The 19874-nt window shown below is 37.3% G+C and overlaps 1 non-coding gene across 1 annotated transcript; it reads left to right on the top strand.

Annotated features, from left to right (window-relative positions):
* Positions 1-3152: 3152 nt before the first annotated feature.
* On the top strand, positions 3153-3224 carry TRNAV-CAC (transfer RNA valine (anticodon CAC)). The gene has a single exon. It is a non-coding gene; the product is annotated as a tRNA-Val (tRNA).
* Positions 3225-19874: the final 16650 nt, after the last annotated feature.

The raw sequence follows: 19874 nt of genomic DNA on the forward strand, positions 1-19874 counted from the left end.
GCCGACATTATTTCCCTTGACAGTATCACATGCCTTCCTGTTCGCTCACGGGTCTGGTTAAGAGCCATCTTCACTACACACTTTACATTACTTGAAGATGCTTTTGACATGCTGGCGCTTACAGGATCATATCAAGCATATGTTCACTATACCAGGGTGATGTTCATTGTTGAAGAGAAATAATGAAATTAATCGCACAACCAAGATGCTTCCCTCATACGAGGATAATTGTTTATCTTATGTATGGCATATACATATACATACTTGCTTGCCTTCATCCATTTCTGGCGCTATCCGCTCCACAGGAAACAGCACCGATATTAACAAACGTGACTGAGGACTTGAAGAATCTGGTACAAATATAATGGATATCGTGATAAATGACTTATTATAATTATGTATTGTGTTGCATTATAATGGTTGTTCAGAACCAAGATCTTTAAGCCTGAATCCTTAAGATTATATAAGAAATGATAAAACGTGTTAAAAACATAAACATTTATGATTATAAAGAACAGAATGCGTTATCATGCGGGTATCTAGTGAAAATGGAACACAAGGAGCCAGTTTAATGCAGGAGTATTTCATCTTTTAACAAAATATTTACATCTATGTCTCTTTTCTTTCATCATCAATTTCTTATGTTTACTATCAAGAAATGCCTCTTATCTTACATGAAAATTCTGTATAGGTATTTGATTAATGTTCTCCATCGACTCGTGGTATAACTCTTCGTTAGCGAAGTTTATTTTGTGTAATGGATCATACATTACAAAGTTGTGTCTATCCACACAAGTGTTACATGTCCCAGGTAAAGATATATTCTAGAGATAACGTACATATAGCATATATATGTCTTTTTAAATATTTATAAAAAGTTTTCTTGAGGGACAATACCTAAGACTTTCGTATTAAAGTTGATCAGTTGTAAGTGATCAAGCATTACAAAGCTGTGTCCATTGCCACAGGTGCTACTGATCCCGGGTAAAGGTATTTCACCATCTTTGTATCTTTAACCTTTCTAGTTATAGATGTTTCATCCCTGATTCCATCCTCACAATCGATGTATGTGGTTTGTGTTGTCTTCATCCTTAACATATCATTAATCAGTTGAAGTGGAGAACATTCTTCTGAGCCTAGCCACTCTACTCTGTCTTCCATATGCTATCTAAGAGGTGTTACCGGATTCCGCCTATATGTGTTTACGCTGAGAGTAACAAGTTACTTCCGGACCGCTTTTCCTTTTATTACTTTTAATGACTTGAAAATGTTGTGTAACATAATTGAATTTGTGATATTAATGAGATTGTTGAAATTCGCATATCATATTCTTTATTTGTTATTTAATGATCTTTAGTTAATCAGACTTAATTGTTTGTGTCTTGCTGATTTTGACATACATTTTCTCTGAAAGATACTTTGATTTGATTCGTATCGAACATTTAAAAGAAAAACATTGATGATTTTCTCATTAGTGTTCACAAAAGCAAAAAAAACAAGTCTCTTTTTCAAAGTATACTTAATGGACTTTACTAAAGTTTTGAAGAATATAAACTCATAACTTGTTTAAGACCTAAACCTTGTGCTGATAATAACTACATTACGTTTCTGTAAACAATATCGTTTTAATGCGTAAAACCCGGATAAAAAACTTGTAATATAAAATTTGATGGTATTATGTTTAGGTTGTTCAAGATATTACTGATTTCTACATGTAAAACATTTATGTTATCTGCAAAATAGAAATCTTTATGTTAGATATGTTAATTCTACCGGTTTCATGTTACATACATTTCTGTACCCTGTGCTCCAGAAAAGTTATGGGATTTTATTTCTTATTGTATAAAATAATTTGCTTAAAATGAATGTCCCACGTACTTTCTACAGAAATCCATAGGAATATACTTGATCACGCGCAAAATTGTGATCCTTTCCAATATATATATCAATATATATATATATATATATATATATATATATATATATATATATATATATATATATATATATATATATATATATATATATATATATATATATATATATTTCTTTCTTTCAAACTATTCGCCATATCCCGCGTTAGCGAGGTAGCGTTAAGAACAGAGAACTGGGCCTTTGAGGGAATATCCTCACCTGGCCACCTTCTCTGTTCCCTCTTTTGGAAAATTAAAAAAAATAATGAGAGGGGAGGATTTCCAGTCCCCCGCTCCCTCCCCTTTTAGTCGCCTTCTACGACACGCAGGAAATACGTGGGAAGTATTCTTTCTCCCCTATCCCCAGGGATCAATATATATATATATATATATATATATATATATATATATATATATATATATATATATATATATATATCACATACAAACCTCCAACAGCCAGGATCTAACCCGGGACCCCTGTGCAACAGGCGGGAATGCTACCGCTAGGCCATGAGCCTATCGGTAGCATTCCCTCCTCTTGCACAAGGGTCTCGGGTTCAATCCTGGCTGTTGGAGGTTTGTATGGTCTATGAAGGTGCGCATTCATATGCACTTTGTTCGTATATATATATATATATATATATATATATATATATATATATATATATATATATATATATATATATATATATATATATATATATATATATATATATATATATATATATATATATATATATATATGTATATATATATATATATATATATATATATATATACATACATATATATATATATATATATATATATATATATATATATATATATATTATTTTTTTTTTATTATACTTTGTCGCTGTCTCCCGCATTTGCGAGGTAGCGCAAGGAAACAGACGAAAGAAATGGCCCAACCCCCCCATACACATGTATATACATACGTCCACACACGCAAATATACATACCCACACAGCCCTCCATAGCTTACCCCAGACGCCTCACATATACATATATATATATATATATATATATATATATATATATATATATATATATATATATATATATATATATATATATATATATATATATATCCTTCAGTATGTTTACTTTCGATAATGAGGAACAGAAGAACAAGCTAAGCAAGTAAATTTCGTCAAAGACATCTCTCTTTTCTAAACGCTGCCTCGCAAAGATTTTCATTAATTCAAATTGAAGAAACAGACGTATTTTTCTATTGTCTGGTTAGCTCAGTGGTAGAGCGTGAGTCTCACACACTCAAGGTCGTGGGTTCGAGACCCACACCAGACATAGTTTTTGTCTTTTTCTTTTTTCATTTTGTCCGCATCACATGTGTGCAACATTCAGTATGTTCGTCCAACGTTATAGTGAAGATCTTCACAATAAATTGGGGTTTTCGACCTTATCTGAAAGGGTCAGGTCCACCAAGACGTCCTTGAAATCTTCCAGAAGCTTCTGGCGATCCTCCTCCAACTGCTGGGCACATCAGAGTTAACATGGGCCGGACATCGGTTGTAGAACGACTTAATCTGCTTCCGGTAGTTAGCAGGGATGATAATGAGGGCTCTGACCTCATACCAGGTCAGCTTAGTTCCAGTCTATTGTTTAGTTCCAGTCTATTGCTTAGTTCCAGTCTATTGTTTAGTTCCAGTCTATTGCTTAGTTCCAGTCTATTGTTTAGTTCCAGTCTATGGCTTAGTTCCAGTCTATTGCTTAGTTCCAATCTATTTTTTAGTTCCAGTCTATTGCTTAGTTCCAGTCTATTGTTTAGTTCCAGTCTATTGCTTAGTTCCAGTCTATTGCTTAGTTCCAGTCTATTGCTTAGTTCCAATCTATTGCAACGACAATAAAAAAGTAAAACTCATTTCTTCGTGGAAAATTGAGAGGAAAACACGACAGCAACATGGAGATTTACCCTGTGGTTATTTTGCCGGCTAGTCGGCAACGGTCGGTCAAACAGTATTTTGCCGTGGTAATCTCAGTGCTTTATATAATACTAAGTCCCAAAATATGTTCTTGGGGGCGTAGCTCAGCGGTAGAGCGCTTGCTTGGCATGCGAGAGGACCCGGGTTCAAACCCCGGCGCCTCCATTTTCTTATTTGGGAAATTCATTGTTTTCAGTCTTGTACATATATATATATATATATATATATATATATATATATATATATATATATATATATATATATATATATATATATATATATATATATATATATATATATATATATATACATATATCGTCCGATCAGGGAAGTTAAGCAACGTTGGGTCTGGTTAGTACTTGGATGGGTGACCGTCTGGGAACACCAGATGCTGTTATCCCTGGGGATAGGGAAATAAAGAATACTTGCCTCGTATTCCCTGTGTGTCGTACAAGGCGACTAAAAGGGGAGGGAGCGGGAGGCTGGAAATCCTTCCCTCTCATTTTCAATTTTCCAAAAGACGGAACAGAGAAGATATAAAGATATTGTAAAGATGTAACTAATATAAGATATAAGAATGAATGGAAGATACGGATGTAGCTGAAACAAGGAGTAATGAAGATTAAGGTGCAATGAAAATTATTCTGTAGTGAAGACAAATATGTATGTTGAAATTTTGTATTGACCATCAAGAAGTAATGATAATGATGAGAGTGTAGTGACGATGAGGGTTTAGTTAGGGAGTGGTGACAATTGCCTTTACAATGATGATAAGGAGGTAACACAATGAGGAACACAAACTTTCCAAAGCTACGTTCAAGTCAGACTTTGAACTAAGTTCGGTAAACAGAAGGATGATGTTAAGATGAGAGTGTAGTGAAGAAGAGTATAGTGATGATAAGGATATTGTCAAGATAGGTTGTAGTGAAGATACGAATGTAGTGAAGATACGAATGTAGTAGAGATAAGGGATGTCAAAGAGTAAAGTTTATTCAAAATGATTATGTAGTGAAGATAAGAACTACTTTTAGTGAACATCAGGGAGTACGATGATGATGGTATGGTAAAAATAACGGTGTAGTGAAGAAGAGGGTATAGCGAAGATATAATTTAGTGAGAATAAGTTAGTAGTGAAGATACACTTTAGTGAATATGAGGTTGTAATGAAGTTAACCTCATTGATCTGATCCCCCAAATCCTCCAAACTACGTTCAAGGGCGGATCCAAAGCCGACCGAAAAGGCTATTTCTCTGTGTATTATTAGTGGTGGTGGTGTGTAGGTGTGTGTAATCATATATTTGCCCTCGTGGGGCCCCGTGTAAGTATGTTGTATGTTGTGTGAGCGGGAAAAATCTAAAGCCTTCCTTGAAACCAGCTTAGTCAAGATAAGGTCATATGAAGATGAGGTTGTAGTGAAGATCATGATAAGCCTAAGGGCTTGAACGTACATTTTAGGTCAAAGGCATCACCAGTACACCCTGGCCAGCATTAAAGTTTATCCGTACACAGACACACACACACATAAGTATATATATATTCATATATATATATATATATATATATATATATATATATATATATATATATATATATATATATATATATTTATATGTATATACTTACACTGTGCCAGAAGCGTTAACTAAAGCTCATTTGGTGAAATCGTGTTTCCTCACATTAGATGTTATCCCAGATTTCCTAAATTCTTCTCTTTGGTCTTTCATTTTCTATGTTTTCCACTTGTCTTTCTTCAGCCGAAGTGATTTACCGTTCATGTTTTAGATTAAACTATATTTGTCTATTTACCAATTCCCTCTCCCATCTCATCATGACGCTTCTTATTGTTCTTTGATTTGAATCCTCAGTTTTCACCTCTCCTTCAACGTGATAACCTCTGAATCTGTGAGTGTGTAATGACCTATTTTTACTGTGTGAGGAGAGAGTTCTACACTCGCGAGGCCAAATCTCTAGAACATTCCGTACTATTATACAACTTGTAAGATTTATGTATGGTGTCTGCCTTAACCATGACCTCATTCTTCTTATTCCATTCATCAACCACTCTTATATAAACTTTAAAATTACTTCTCTGAATATATTTGAACAATATTGTCCTAATTTTATGCTATGTTCTCTAGGTTTGTGTGTGTGTGTGTGTGTGTGTGTGTGTGTGTGTGTGTGTGTGTGTGTGTGTGCGTGTGTGCGTATTCTCAGAAAGTAACTGTGTACTATTCAACAAGGATTTCCCAAAAGCCATTTACCTTATCCTTTTATTTCGATGCTTGAAAATGGCTAAATTTTCGTCAAAGTGTTTTTTGCCTTATTAGTATTTATAATGATTTATTGATTCAGAAAGTATTGGTATTTCGAAACTATTTAGATCCTTCAACATCTCTAGCCATCTTCACTACACTCTCAACACCATTGGCCATCTTGACTATTTCTTCGACACCTCTAGATTTCATCAAATAATGATCGCAACAAAACTAAATGAATCCGTCTACATATCCGGATTTGTATGGGATTTAATCTGGATTGATCTGGTTATGTGACGTCACATAACCCAGGGCTATATAAGGCCGGCGGCGAGAGAAGTGTAATCATTTGAGGATGGGACTCCGTACCGACAACATCTCCTCTCACACTCTCCGGCAAGAAGAAAATTTGGTAAGTGCACCTCAGGCCGGAATCAAAATGAGCGTTCCAGTTGTAAAGTTGACCCAGAAGGATGTAAATGACCTGGTGGTCATGAGAGAGGTGGGTCGGGGAGGCAACGCCAAGATTGAAACGGTGTTGTTCCGTGGATCGTGTTGCGTCATCAAAACCCTTCTCGACGGAGTGAGTTCGAAAAGTCTTATGGATGAAGCCGACATTCACAGGAGACTGGCTGGGGCTGGAGGAGCCCCTCTCCTTCGAGCAGTGTGCCGCAATCCCCCACTGATCATCTTAAGCCACACTGGCCAGCCTTATGATAAGTTCATGAGAACATGTCGGTCGGACGAGGAACTGGTCGAGTCCGCCATCATGGTCGCTCGTCGGCTGATGGAAATCCATAAGAAAAACATTGTCCATAATGACGTCAAGGTCGAGAATGTGACCGTGACGATGGGTGACAAGCCAGAGTTTCACATCATCGACTTCGGCTTGAGCGTTAAGAAGGGAAGCTGCGTTGAGTACAATGTTCCTGACCTGTGGTTGGCCCCTGAGGTCAGGGAGCGCAAGCCGGTCTCCCCAGCCAGTGACGTCTTCTCTTTTGGGCATCTAATGAGGCACGTGTCCATCCTGGTCAGGAAGCAGGGTGTGCGGGAAAGCCTCCAGGATCTTTACCAAACAGCGACCCACAGCGACCCCTCAGAGAGACCAGCTCTGCCACTTATTATTGGTGAGCTGAAGAAGGTGATGAGGTCAGTCCGCCGGAGGCGTACCAGAGGAGGGGGCCAACGGAACCAGAGGAAGGGCAGGAAATGAGGTGCCCTTCCTCAACTATCTACCTCACAATAAGAACTTTGTTTTAGAGGAAATTTTACTTGTAATATAATGGGAAAGAACTTTGTTTGAGAGGAAATTATTATCTTTACATAGCTTAAAGCGGGATAGACCTTTATTTTAGAGGAAATTAAAATATCTATTTAAAACGGGAAAAAATTATGGAACTCGACATGCAACCACCTCCTCGTGGTGAGTTCTGGGTGATAAGAGATCAAACATCTCTTATCAGCTAAGAGTTGCATACAAACGTATTTCCTGATAAGTAAAAGACAACTGGATAATGTTCTTATGATGTTAAATGTTCTTAGAGTCTGGCTAGTGTTATCTTGGAGGTCTTCTATCCCCTACAGCTCGGGCTGGGCCCAGACTGTATCATGGACAACGATAAATGGTCTTAGACGAGCTATCATGGACAGCGATAAATGATTTAGCCTAACTATTATGGACAACGATAAGTGATCTTAGCTTAACCATCATGGACAACGCTGCATTATCTTAGCATAGCCGTCATGGTAAATGATAAATGATCTTAGCCTTACTATCATGGACAACGATAAATGGTCTTACCCTGGCCATCAAGGCCCATTTTCAGTCGTCCATCATAAATTTGCATGTTATTCTAATATTATTAATAGTTTGAACCTTATAAAAGACAGACTTGGTTCAGTTGTATGTTTTCATACAAGAACAAATTGAAGCGTCCCAAGCATTTTGAAATGGCATTTGTACTACTTAACTCTCGATGTTAGTGAAAACATGTGAGATAACCACGACTGCGCAGCTTTCCTGTGTGCTGTGAATTTATGACCTTCCCTTTTCCTCTCTCTCTCTCTCTCTCTCTCTCTCTCTCTCTCTCTCTCTCTCTCTCTCTCTCTCTCTCTCTCTCTCTCTCTCTCTCTCTCTCTCTCTCTCTCTCATCAAAATATTCGAAATTATGAAATTCAGTGTAGCCAAACTTCTGAATTACTTGTTTGTCTTGTAAAGTAGATCGTAGGTTATATATATATATATATATATATATATATATATATATATATATATATATATATATATATATATATATATATATATATATATATATATATATATATATATATATATTTCTTTTCTTTTAAACTATTAGCCATTTCCCGCGTTAGCGAGGTAGCGTTAAGAACAGAGGACTGGGCCTTTTTTGGAATATCCTCACCTGGCCCCCTCTGTTCCTTCTTTTGGAAAATTAAAAAAAAAAAAACGAGAGGGGAGGATTTCCAGCCCCCCGCTCCCTCAATTGTATAATATGTACAGTTAATCCACATGCCTATCTTCTGTCTTCTATAATGAGAGCAAGTGGGCATATACAAAAATCTTCAAAGATTTGTAAAACAAAAATAATTAACTACTATGGGCTAACTTTAAGAAAAACTCAGGAATATATAAAAGCACCATTCTATAACAAAGCTGGTGTTACTGGACTCTGCCTACTTGAGGTTACACTGCAAGTGAAAAGGCATATTTGGCGAGGCTGTACCACTAAGAGTACAGTCCTGTCAAAGAACGTCTCACTCCAAAGGAATCTATAGGATGTAAGGAAGTCTTGGGCCACTAAAGCCTACAGAAAGGTCCATGGTAGCACCAGGACTTTTTCATAGAAACTGGTCCTGGGATAATCATAAGGAATATACCAAAGCTAACACAGATTTCCATTAGTCAAAATATTACAACTCTTAGGTTAGGGCTACTCATGAATCTAGTGCATTATATATATATATATATATATATATATATATATATATATATATATATATATATATATATATATATATATATATATATATATATATATATATATATATATATATATATATATATATATATATATATATATATATATATATATATATATATATATATATATATATATATGTATATATATATATATATATATATATATATATATATATATATATATATATATATATATATATATATATATATATATATAAATATAAATATATATATATATATATATATATCTATGTCTGTGTGACTTCAAGCCAGTCAAGCTTGAATGCAAGATATGCAGTAAATATATAAATTCAACTGAGGTGTGTTGTTCTTAGTCATCTGCTGTGCCTCTTTTTAAAACTGACATTTGTTGGTATGGGAAACATTAACAACCCCTTTTTCCATTTAAAATGCTAAGGTATATGCATAGAGGAAAAGTTTTCCGACAGGCCTCATTCAGAATTTTCATGTCTGTTTTTAAGATATGTCAAAACTGATGGATTAGAAACTCTCAAAGAATACATCTGATCATCAAAAAATAAACTTCTCACTTTACATCTTTGATATGAATATGCATTGCTGAACACCCACATGACTCATGAATAGAAACATCATCAAGGAGTTTAACAAAATGTTTTGTTTTTCCATGGAAACTTAAAAACAATAAAATCTGAATCAATCTTATTAACCATCATGCATATTCCAAGTAACTATAATTTTCCAAAACCTAAAGATCTGTAACTCATTTTATTGCAGACATCCTAAATCTATTGCCTATGACTTTTAATTTTTTTTTTAAGCATGATCAAGTCAACTGTACAAAGAAATCCTTAAAATATGTTTTGCCTTCATTTGCTTGCGAGACCTACCAAAATTTACAACCTGGTCCCCTTACCAGTTCAGTGCCACTGAAGCATCTCCCACTGAAGGTAGCAAGACATAGTGAGTGCGAGATGCTATCCCTACATTTGGCGTGTATTCCTCTTCTAAGGAATGTCGAGAGGCAAATGGCTTTCAGAATGATAACCTGAGTCAAATATCACACTTTTATGTATTTCTTTTGTATAGACATAAGTTTCATTCACTTTGAACATCATCTTGAAAAGCACATGTTCATTAAGACGAACCATTTTCACACTAAGAATGAATGTTAAAAGATGAAATGCACAAAAGATGATATTTACAATAGGTATCTTGCAATTTGTTACAGCACTGGTTATGAAAGGAAGTTTTAACCTACTCTTCAGTACTAGCAATGACAATGATGTGAAACACCTGAAGAACGGCAGCACATTACAGTTTAAGGTACATCTCACCAACAAAATACCACAATTTAACCTTGTGATAATATACACAACTTGGGCATAACCATATCCTCCAATACACACTGGAAATCCCATATGATTAACATCACAAACTCTTTTTCCTAAAAGTTGGGTGTGTTGTGTAAGTGCTCTAATAATTTTTCTTGTGAGCAGCAGTTTTGCATCTACCGGGGTTTCCACTGCCCAAGTATGGAATACTGCTCACATATCCAAGGGATTCACCCTCCACCTCAATATTAAGTAAAGTGGAATCATAAGCCTCCAGTCTCATTAATTTCCCTTGCATCAACACACCAACCTTCCCCTTCTGTATGCCACGATGTTGTTGCTCTCTTTCTCTATTCCATAGGTTTTATTTTGGGCACTGTTCTTGTGAAATGCCTTCATATGTCCCCAACACCAGGGTTTGGACCTGTGACATGTGTAAAGTTGCTCTTCCCACAACTGTGAGACCAGCCACTCAGGGATTGGTTGATATAATACCTCCTCCTTTCCTTGAACAGCTAAGCTATGGAATATTCATCCTTTTTTTTCTTTCTTTCCCTCTGCATATAACCTTACAGAGTCAGATCTACAAACATCTGTGATGTCCTGATTAATTTCTACATTTTATTCTCTTCAACTTTTTTTAGCCAAGTCAAACAATACAATGCGATGCTACAGCCAACTATCAGTACGATAGATATGAATCATTTTCTTCATTACATATAAGGACCATAGCCTAGTGATTGTGGATGAGGACACATCGGTTAAAAGTAGTTGGTGGGAACATTGGATAAGAGCCTCTGAAAACTGCCCTACAGTTGCCACCTGCCAGTGGCCTGTTTAGGGTGAGGCACTAAAGGCTAAGAAGCAGCACTCGAATTAAGTCATGGACACCCTTTAGCCATCCCCTCAAGGGAGTGCCCAAAGGAAACGGGCTTCAGAGTTAAAGACAGATAGATAAGGAGCAACCAAATTTGGATGTACGACTTAATAAACCACTACTGAGGTACTTCAGTGTATCTATCTATATCTCCGATGCCCGCTCCAACTGGAACTCCCTTAAGGGAGTGGCCATGGCAACAGATGGATGCTCAGCATCCTCAGCAGTCATACTATAAAACCTCATAATTTCTTGCTGGATGGAAGACTGGCACTGTGCTTTGTAGCAGATTGGAAACTTCGCACTGTTTTGCATGACTGTAAATGATTACGCACCCAATATGGAAGATAGCTTGAGAAATGATGCAGCCTTACATCCTTAACTTTGAACCTCAGCCATTTTTTGAGGGCATTTTCATGCACCCTAATCATGAGAGGATTCCCATGAAAGCATTTACTTATCTCTTCCAGAGAAAGCATGTTTTGTCAATCATTTTGCTTTGGTTAGGTAAGATGGTACAGACAAGTGAATACCCTAATTACTATTGCAATGTAGATGTAAATACATACTCTAGTCTATGCCAAGCACTACCCATACACATCACTGATTCTCTACCCATATGATGCTTCATGACTTCTTACGTAAACAGCTCTAAGACGACTTGCATGGCTATGCAGTAACCCATCTGATGCAAAGTGGTATGGTGGTTACAAAGGGCATGTTCAACATCTGTTTTCATCCTGAGTACTCAGGTCACATGATTCTCCAGACTCATCTTTGGATGTCAGAGGTACTTTTAATAATCTTGCAACATAAATGCAATTTCTTAGAGCCAAATGCATTACCTAGCCATACTAACTGTATTACCAAACCACATCATCTTTGTTACTCATACTGTCATCCAGTGGAATCAAGCCACATCACTGATGTTTCCTTAATCACACAATGATCGAGAGCCTCCAGAGCAGTTTGAAATTAACTCTTTGCATAATGACAACTTTGATTTATCAAAGTAGATGCTTCTAATCTTCGGCACTTCACAATACAAACTGACCCTTATACTGTACATATTGTTGTATATCACCATACAACTGCGACTAGCTAGTGGGTACAGTGGGGCATTCAGGGATGAACAAGTTAAAAACTAACTCAAGTTTTTTCAGCGAGTCCTGGTTTTGTATGACAGAGTTACATATATGCTTGTGTATGTCTGAAAGCATTTCAACGTCTCACTATAGTGGCAATCAAAGTTTTGAGCTTCAAAATTTCAAAATATATATATATATATATATATATATATATATATATATATATATATATATATATATATATATATATATATATATATATATATATATATATATATATATATACACATATATATTTTTTTTTTTTTTTTTGCTTTGTCGCTGTCTCCCGCGTTTGCGAGGTAGCGCAAGGAAACAGACGAAAGAAATGGCCCAACCCACCCCAATACACATGTATAAACATACACGTCCACACACGCAAATATACATACCTACACAGCTTTCCATGGTTTACCCCAGACGCTTCACATACCCTGATTCAATCCACTGACAGCACGCCAACCCCGGTATACCACATCGACCCAATTCACTCTATTCCTTGCCCTCCTTTCATCCTCCTGCATGTTCAGGCCCCGATCACACAAAATCTTTTTCACTCCATCTTTCCACCTCCAATTTGGTCTCCCACTTCTCCTCGTTCCCTCCACCTCCGACACATATATCCTCTTGGTCAATCTTTCCTCACTCATTCTCTCCATGTGCCCAAACCATTTCAAAACATCCTCTTCTGCTCTCTCAACCACGCTCTTTTTATTTCCACACATCTCTCTTACCCTTACGTTACTTACTCGATCAAACCACCTCACAGCACACATTGTCCTCAAACATCTCATATCCAGCACATCCACCCTCCTGCGCACAACTCTATCAACAGCCTACGCCTCACAACCATACAAAATTGTTGGAACCACTATTCCTGCAAACATACCCATTTTTGATTTCCGAGATAATGTTCTCGACTTCCACACATTCTTCAAGGCTCCCAGGATTTTCGCCCCCTCCCCCACCCTATGATCCACTTCCGCTTCCATGGTTCCATCCGCTGCCAGATCCGCTCCCAGATATCTAAAACACTTTACTTCCTCCAGTTTTTCTCCATTCAAACTTACCTCCCAGTTGACTTAACCCTCAACCCTACTGTACCTAATAACCTTGCTCTTATTCACATTTACTCTTAACTTTCTTCTTTCACACACTTTACCAAACTCAGTCATCAGCTTCTGCAGTTTCTCACATGAATAAGCCACCAGAGCTGTATCATCAGCGAACAACAACTGACTCACTTCCCAAGCTCTCTCATCCACAACAGACTTTATACTATATATATATATATATATATATATATATATATATATATATATATATATATATATATATATATATATATATATATATATATATATATATATATATATATATATATATATATATATATATATATATATATATATGTATATATATATATATATATATATATATATATATATATATATATATATATATATATATATATATATATATATATAGATATATATATATATATATATATATATATACATATATATATATATATATATATATATATATATATATATATATATATATATATATATATATATATATATATATATATATATATATATATATATATATATATATATATATATATATATATATATACATATATATATATATATATATATATATATATACATATATATATATATATATATATATATATATATATATATATATATATATATATATATATATATATATATATATATATATATTTATTTATTATACTTTGTCGCTGTCTCCCGCGTTTGCGAGGTAGCGCAAGGAAACAGACGAAAGAAATGGCCCAACCCCCCCCCCATACACATGTATATACATACGTCCACACACGCAAATATACATACCTACACAGCTTTCCATGGTTTACCCCAGACGTTTCACATGCCTTGCTTCAATCCACTGACAGCACGTCAACCCCGGTATACCACATCGCTCCAATTCACTCTATTCCTTGCCCTCCTTTCACCCTCCTGCATGTTCAGGCCCCGATCACACAAAATCTTTTTCACTCCATCTTTCTACCTCCAATTTGGTCTCCCTCTTCTCCTTGTTCCCTCCACCTCCGACACATAAATCCTCTTGGTCAATCTTTCCTCACTCATCCTCTCCATGTGCCCAAACCACTTCAAAACACCCTCTTCTGCTCTCTCAACCACGCTCTTTTTACTTCCACACATCTCTCTTACCCTTACGTTACTTACTCGATCAAACCACCTCACACCACACATTGTCCTCAAACATCTCATTTCCAGCACATCCATCCTCCTGCGCACAACTCTATCCATAGCCCACGCCTCGCAACCATACAACATTGTTGAAACCACTATTCCTTCAAACATACCCATTTTTGCTTTCCGAGATAATGTTCTCGACTTCCACACATTCTTCAAGGCTCCCAGAATTTTCGCCCCCTCCCCCACCCTATGATCCACTTCCGCTTCCATGGTTCCATCCGCTGCCAGATCCACTCCCAGATATCTAAAACACTTCACTTCCTCCAGTTTTTCTCCATTCAAACTCACCTCCCAATTGACTTGACCCTCAACCCTACTGTACCTAATAACCTTGCTCTTATTCACATTTACTCTTAACTTTCTTCTTTCACACACTTTACCAAACTCAGTCACCAGCTTCTGCAGTTTCTCATATGAATCAGCCTCCAGCGCTGTATCATCAGCGAACAACAACTGACTCACTTCCAAAGCTCTCTCATCCCCAACAGACTTCATACTTGCCCCTCTTTCCAAAACTCTTGCATTCACCTCCCTAACAACCCCATCCATAAACAAATTAAGCAACCATGGAGACATCACACACCCCTGCCGCAAACCTACATTCACAGAGAACCAATCACTTTCCTCTCTTGCTACACGTACACATGCCTTACATCCTCGATAAAAACTTTTCACTGCTTCTAACAACTTGCCTCCCACACTATATATTCTTAATACCTTCCACAGAGCATCTCTATCAACTCTATCATATGCCTTCTCTAGATCCATAAATGCTACATACAAATCCATTTGCTTTTCTAAGTATTTCTCACATATATTCTTCAAACACCTGATCCACACATCCTCTACCACTTCTGAAACCACACTGCTCTTCCCCAATCAGATGCTCTGTACATGCCTTCACCCTCTCAATCAATACCCTCCCATATAATTTACCAGGAATACTCAACAAACTTATACCTCTGTAATTTGAGCACTCACTCTTATCCCCTTTGCCTTTGTACAATGGCACTATACAAGCATTCCGCCAATACTCAGGCACCTCACCATGAGTCATACATACATTAAATAACCTTACCAACCAGTCAACAATACAGTCACCCACTTATATATATATATATATATATATATATATATATATATATATATATATATATATATATATATATATATATATATATTTTTTTTTTTTTTTATACTTTGTCGCTGTCTCCCGCGTTTGCGAGGTAGCGCAAGGAAACAGACGAAAGAAATGGCCCAACCCCCCCCATACACATGTATATACATACGTCCACACACGCAAATATACATACCTACACAGCTTTCCATGGTTTACCCCAGACGCATCACATGCCTTGATTCAATCCACTGACAGCACGTCAACCCCGGTATACCACATCGCTCCAATTCACTCTATTCCTTGCCCTCCTTTCACCCTCCTGCATGTTCAGGCCCCGATCACACAAAATCTTTTTCACTCCATCTTTCCACCTCCAATTTGGTCTCCCTCTTCTCCTCGTTCCCTCCACCTCCGACACATATATCCTCTTGGTCAATCTTTCCTCACTCATTCTCTCCATGTGCCCAAACCACTTAAAAACACCCTCTTCTGCTCTCATCAACCACGCTCTTTTTATTTCCACACATCTCTCTTACCCTTACGTTACTCACTCGATCAAACCACCTCACACCACACATTGTCCTCAAACATCTCATTTCCAGCACATCCATCCTCCTGCGCACAACTCTATCCATAGCCCACGCCTCGCAACCATACAACATTGTTGGAACCACTATTCCTTCAAACATACCCATTTTTGCTTTCCGAGATAATGTTCTCGACTTCCACACATTCTTCAAGGCTCCCAGATTTTCGCCCCCTCCCCCACCCTATGATCCACTTCCGCTTCCATGGTTCCATCCGCTGCCAGATCCACTCCCAGATATCTAAAACACTTCACTTCCTCCAGTTTTTCTCCATTCAAACTCACCTCCCAATTGACTTGACCCTCAACCCTACTGTACCTAATAACCTTGCTCTTATTCACATTTACTCTTAACTTTCTTCTTTCACACACTTTACCAAACTCAGTCACCAGCTTCTGCAGTTTCTCACATGAATCAGCCACCAGCGCTGTATCATCAGCGAACAACAACTGACTCACTTCCCAAGCTCTCTCATCCCCAACAGACTTCATACTTGCCCCTCTTTCCAAAACTCTTGCATTCACCTCCCTAACAACCCCATCCATAAACAAATTAAACAACCATGGAGACATCACACACCCCTGCCGCAAACCTACATTCACTGAGAACCAATCACTTTCCTCTCTTCCTACACGTACACATGCCTTACATCCTCGATAAAAACTTTTCACTGCTTCTAACAACTTTCCTCCCACACCATATATTCTTAATACCTTCCACAGAGCATCTCTATCAACTCTATCATATGCCTTCTCCAGATCCATAAATGCTACATACAAATCCATTTGCTTTTCTAAGTATTTCTCACATACATTCTTCAAAGCAAAGCACCTGATCCACACATCCTCTACCACTTCTGAAACCACACTGCTCTTCCCCAATCTGATGCTCTGTACATGCCTTCACCCTCTCAATCAATACCCTCCCATATAATATACCAGGAATACTCAACAAACTTATACCTCTGTAATTTGAGCACTCACTCTTATCCCCTTTGCCTTTTTGTACAATGGCACTATGCACGCATTCCGCCAATCCTCAGGCACCTCACCATGAGTCATACATATATTAAATAACCTTACCAACCAGTCAACAATACAGTCACCCCATTTTTTAATAAATTCCACTGCAATACCATCCAAACCTGCTGCCTTGCCGGCTTTCATCTTCCGCAAAGCTTTTGCTACCTCTTCTTTGTTTACCAAATCATTTTCCCTAACCCTCTCACTTTGCACACCACCTCGACCAAAACACACTATATCTGCCACTCTATCATCAAACACATTCAAGACACCTTCAAAATACTCACTCCATCTCCTCCCTCACATCACCACTACTCGTTATCACCTCCCCATTTGCGCCCTTCACTGAAGTTCCCATTTGCTCCCTTGTCTCACGCACTTTATTTACCTCCTTCCAGAACATCTTTTTATTCTCCCTAAAATTTAATGATACTCTCTCACCCCAACTCTCATTTGCCCTCTTTTTCACCTCTTGCACCTTTCTCTTGACCTCCTGTCTCTTTCTTTTATACATCTCCCACTCAATTGCATTTTTTCCCTGCAAAAATCATCCAAATGCCTCTCTCTTCTCTTTCACTAATAATCTTGCTTCTTCATCCCACCACTCACTACCCTTTCTAATCAACCCACCTCCCACTCTTCTCATGCCACAAGCATCTTTTGCGCAATCCATCACTGATTCCCTAAATACATCCCATTCCTCCCCTACTCCCCTTACTTCCATTGTTCTCATCTTTTTCCATTATGTACTCAGTCTCTCCTGGTACTTCCTCACACAAGTCTCCTTCCCAAGCTCACTTACTCTCACCACCCTCTTCACCCCAACATTCACTCTTCTTTTCTGAAAACCCATACAAATCTTCACCTTAGCCTCATAAAGATAATGATCAGACATCCCTCCAGTTGCACCTCTCAGCACATTAACATCCAAAAGTCTCTCTTTCGCGCGTCTGTCAATTAACACGTAATCCAATAACGCTGTCTGGCCATCTCTCCTACTTACATACGTATACTTATGTTTATCTCGCTTTTTAAACCAGGTATTCCCAATCACCATTCCTTTTTCAGCACATAAATCTACAAGCTCTTCACCATTTCCATTTACAACACTGAACACCCCATGTATACCAATTATTCCCTCAACTGCCACATTACTCACCTTTGCATTCAAATCACCCATCACTATAACCCGGTCTCGTGCATCAAAACCACTAACACACTCATTCAGCTGCTCCCAAAACACTTGCCTCTTATGATCTTTCTTCTCATGCCCAGGTGCATATGCACCAATAATCACCCATCTCTCTCCATCAACTTTCAGTTTTGCCCATATTAATCGAGAATTTACTTTCTTACATTCTATCACATACTCCCACAACTCCTGTTTTAGGAGTACTGCTACTCCTTCCCTTGCTCCTGTCCTTTCACTAACCCCTGACTTTACTCCCAAGACATTCCCAAACCACTCTTCCCCTTTACCCTTGAGCTTCGTTTCACTCAGAGCCAAAACATCCAGGTTCCTTTCCTCAAACATACTACCTATCTCTCCTTTTTTCACATCTTGGTTACATCCACACACATTTAGACACCCCAGTCTGAGCCTTCGAGGAGGATGAGCACTCTCCGCGTGACTGCTTCTTCTGTTTCCCATTCTAGAAAGTTAAAAGATACAAGGAGGGGAGGATTCCTGGCCCCCCGCTCCCGTCCCCTCTAGTCGCCTTCTACGACACGCGAGGAATGCGTGGGAAGTATTCTTTCACCCCTATTCCCAGGGATAATATATATATATATATATATATATATATATATATATATATATATATATATATATATATATATATATATATATATATATATATATATATACATATATATATACATACACATACACACGCACATATACACACACACACACATATACAGATATATACATATTAAAAATGTAAGAAATAATTTAGAAAACTGAAACTTCTAGCTTGAAATTAAATGAGAAAATGAATGTCACATAATGGTTCAACCTCTGGCTATGGAAAAGGGAAATATATAATTTATTTACACAAACGTCAATAGTAGTTCTCATCAATTTAACCACTGTATCAATTAGCTTCAATATCTAAGCTACATTTTTTCCAATTTCACTATTTTCTTGTCAAAGCACCATGTATGAAAACTATCACTCCAGTAACACAACTATAAACATTTACTTCCCCTTTAAAAAAGTTCTGGGAAAGTCTGTCTCGATACACTGCGGGACACTCTACCACCTGGCGAGGTTTGTGTTGCAATGGTTCTTGATTCACAAACGTAGTAGCATCACTGGTGGACGGAAGAACATTCTTGTTACCACAGCAAGGATCACAGTCCGTGCAACTCCATTATGATGGTTCTTCTCATGACGCGACGCTTAAGCTGTGACCATGGCTGCCCTGCACAGCTTAAG

This window comes from Panulirus ornatus, chromosome 42, assembly GCF_036320965.1.
Source record: "Panulirus ornatus isolate Po-2019 chromosome 42, ASM3632096v1, whole genome shotgun sequence".
Classification (NCBI taxonomy): Eukaryota; Metazoa; Arthropoda; class Malacostraca; order Decapoda; family Palinuridae; genus Panulirus; species Panulirus ornatus.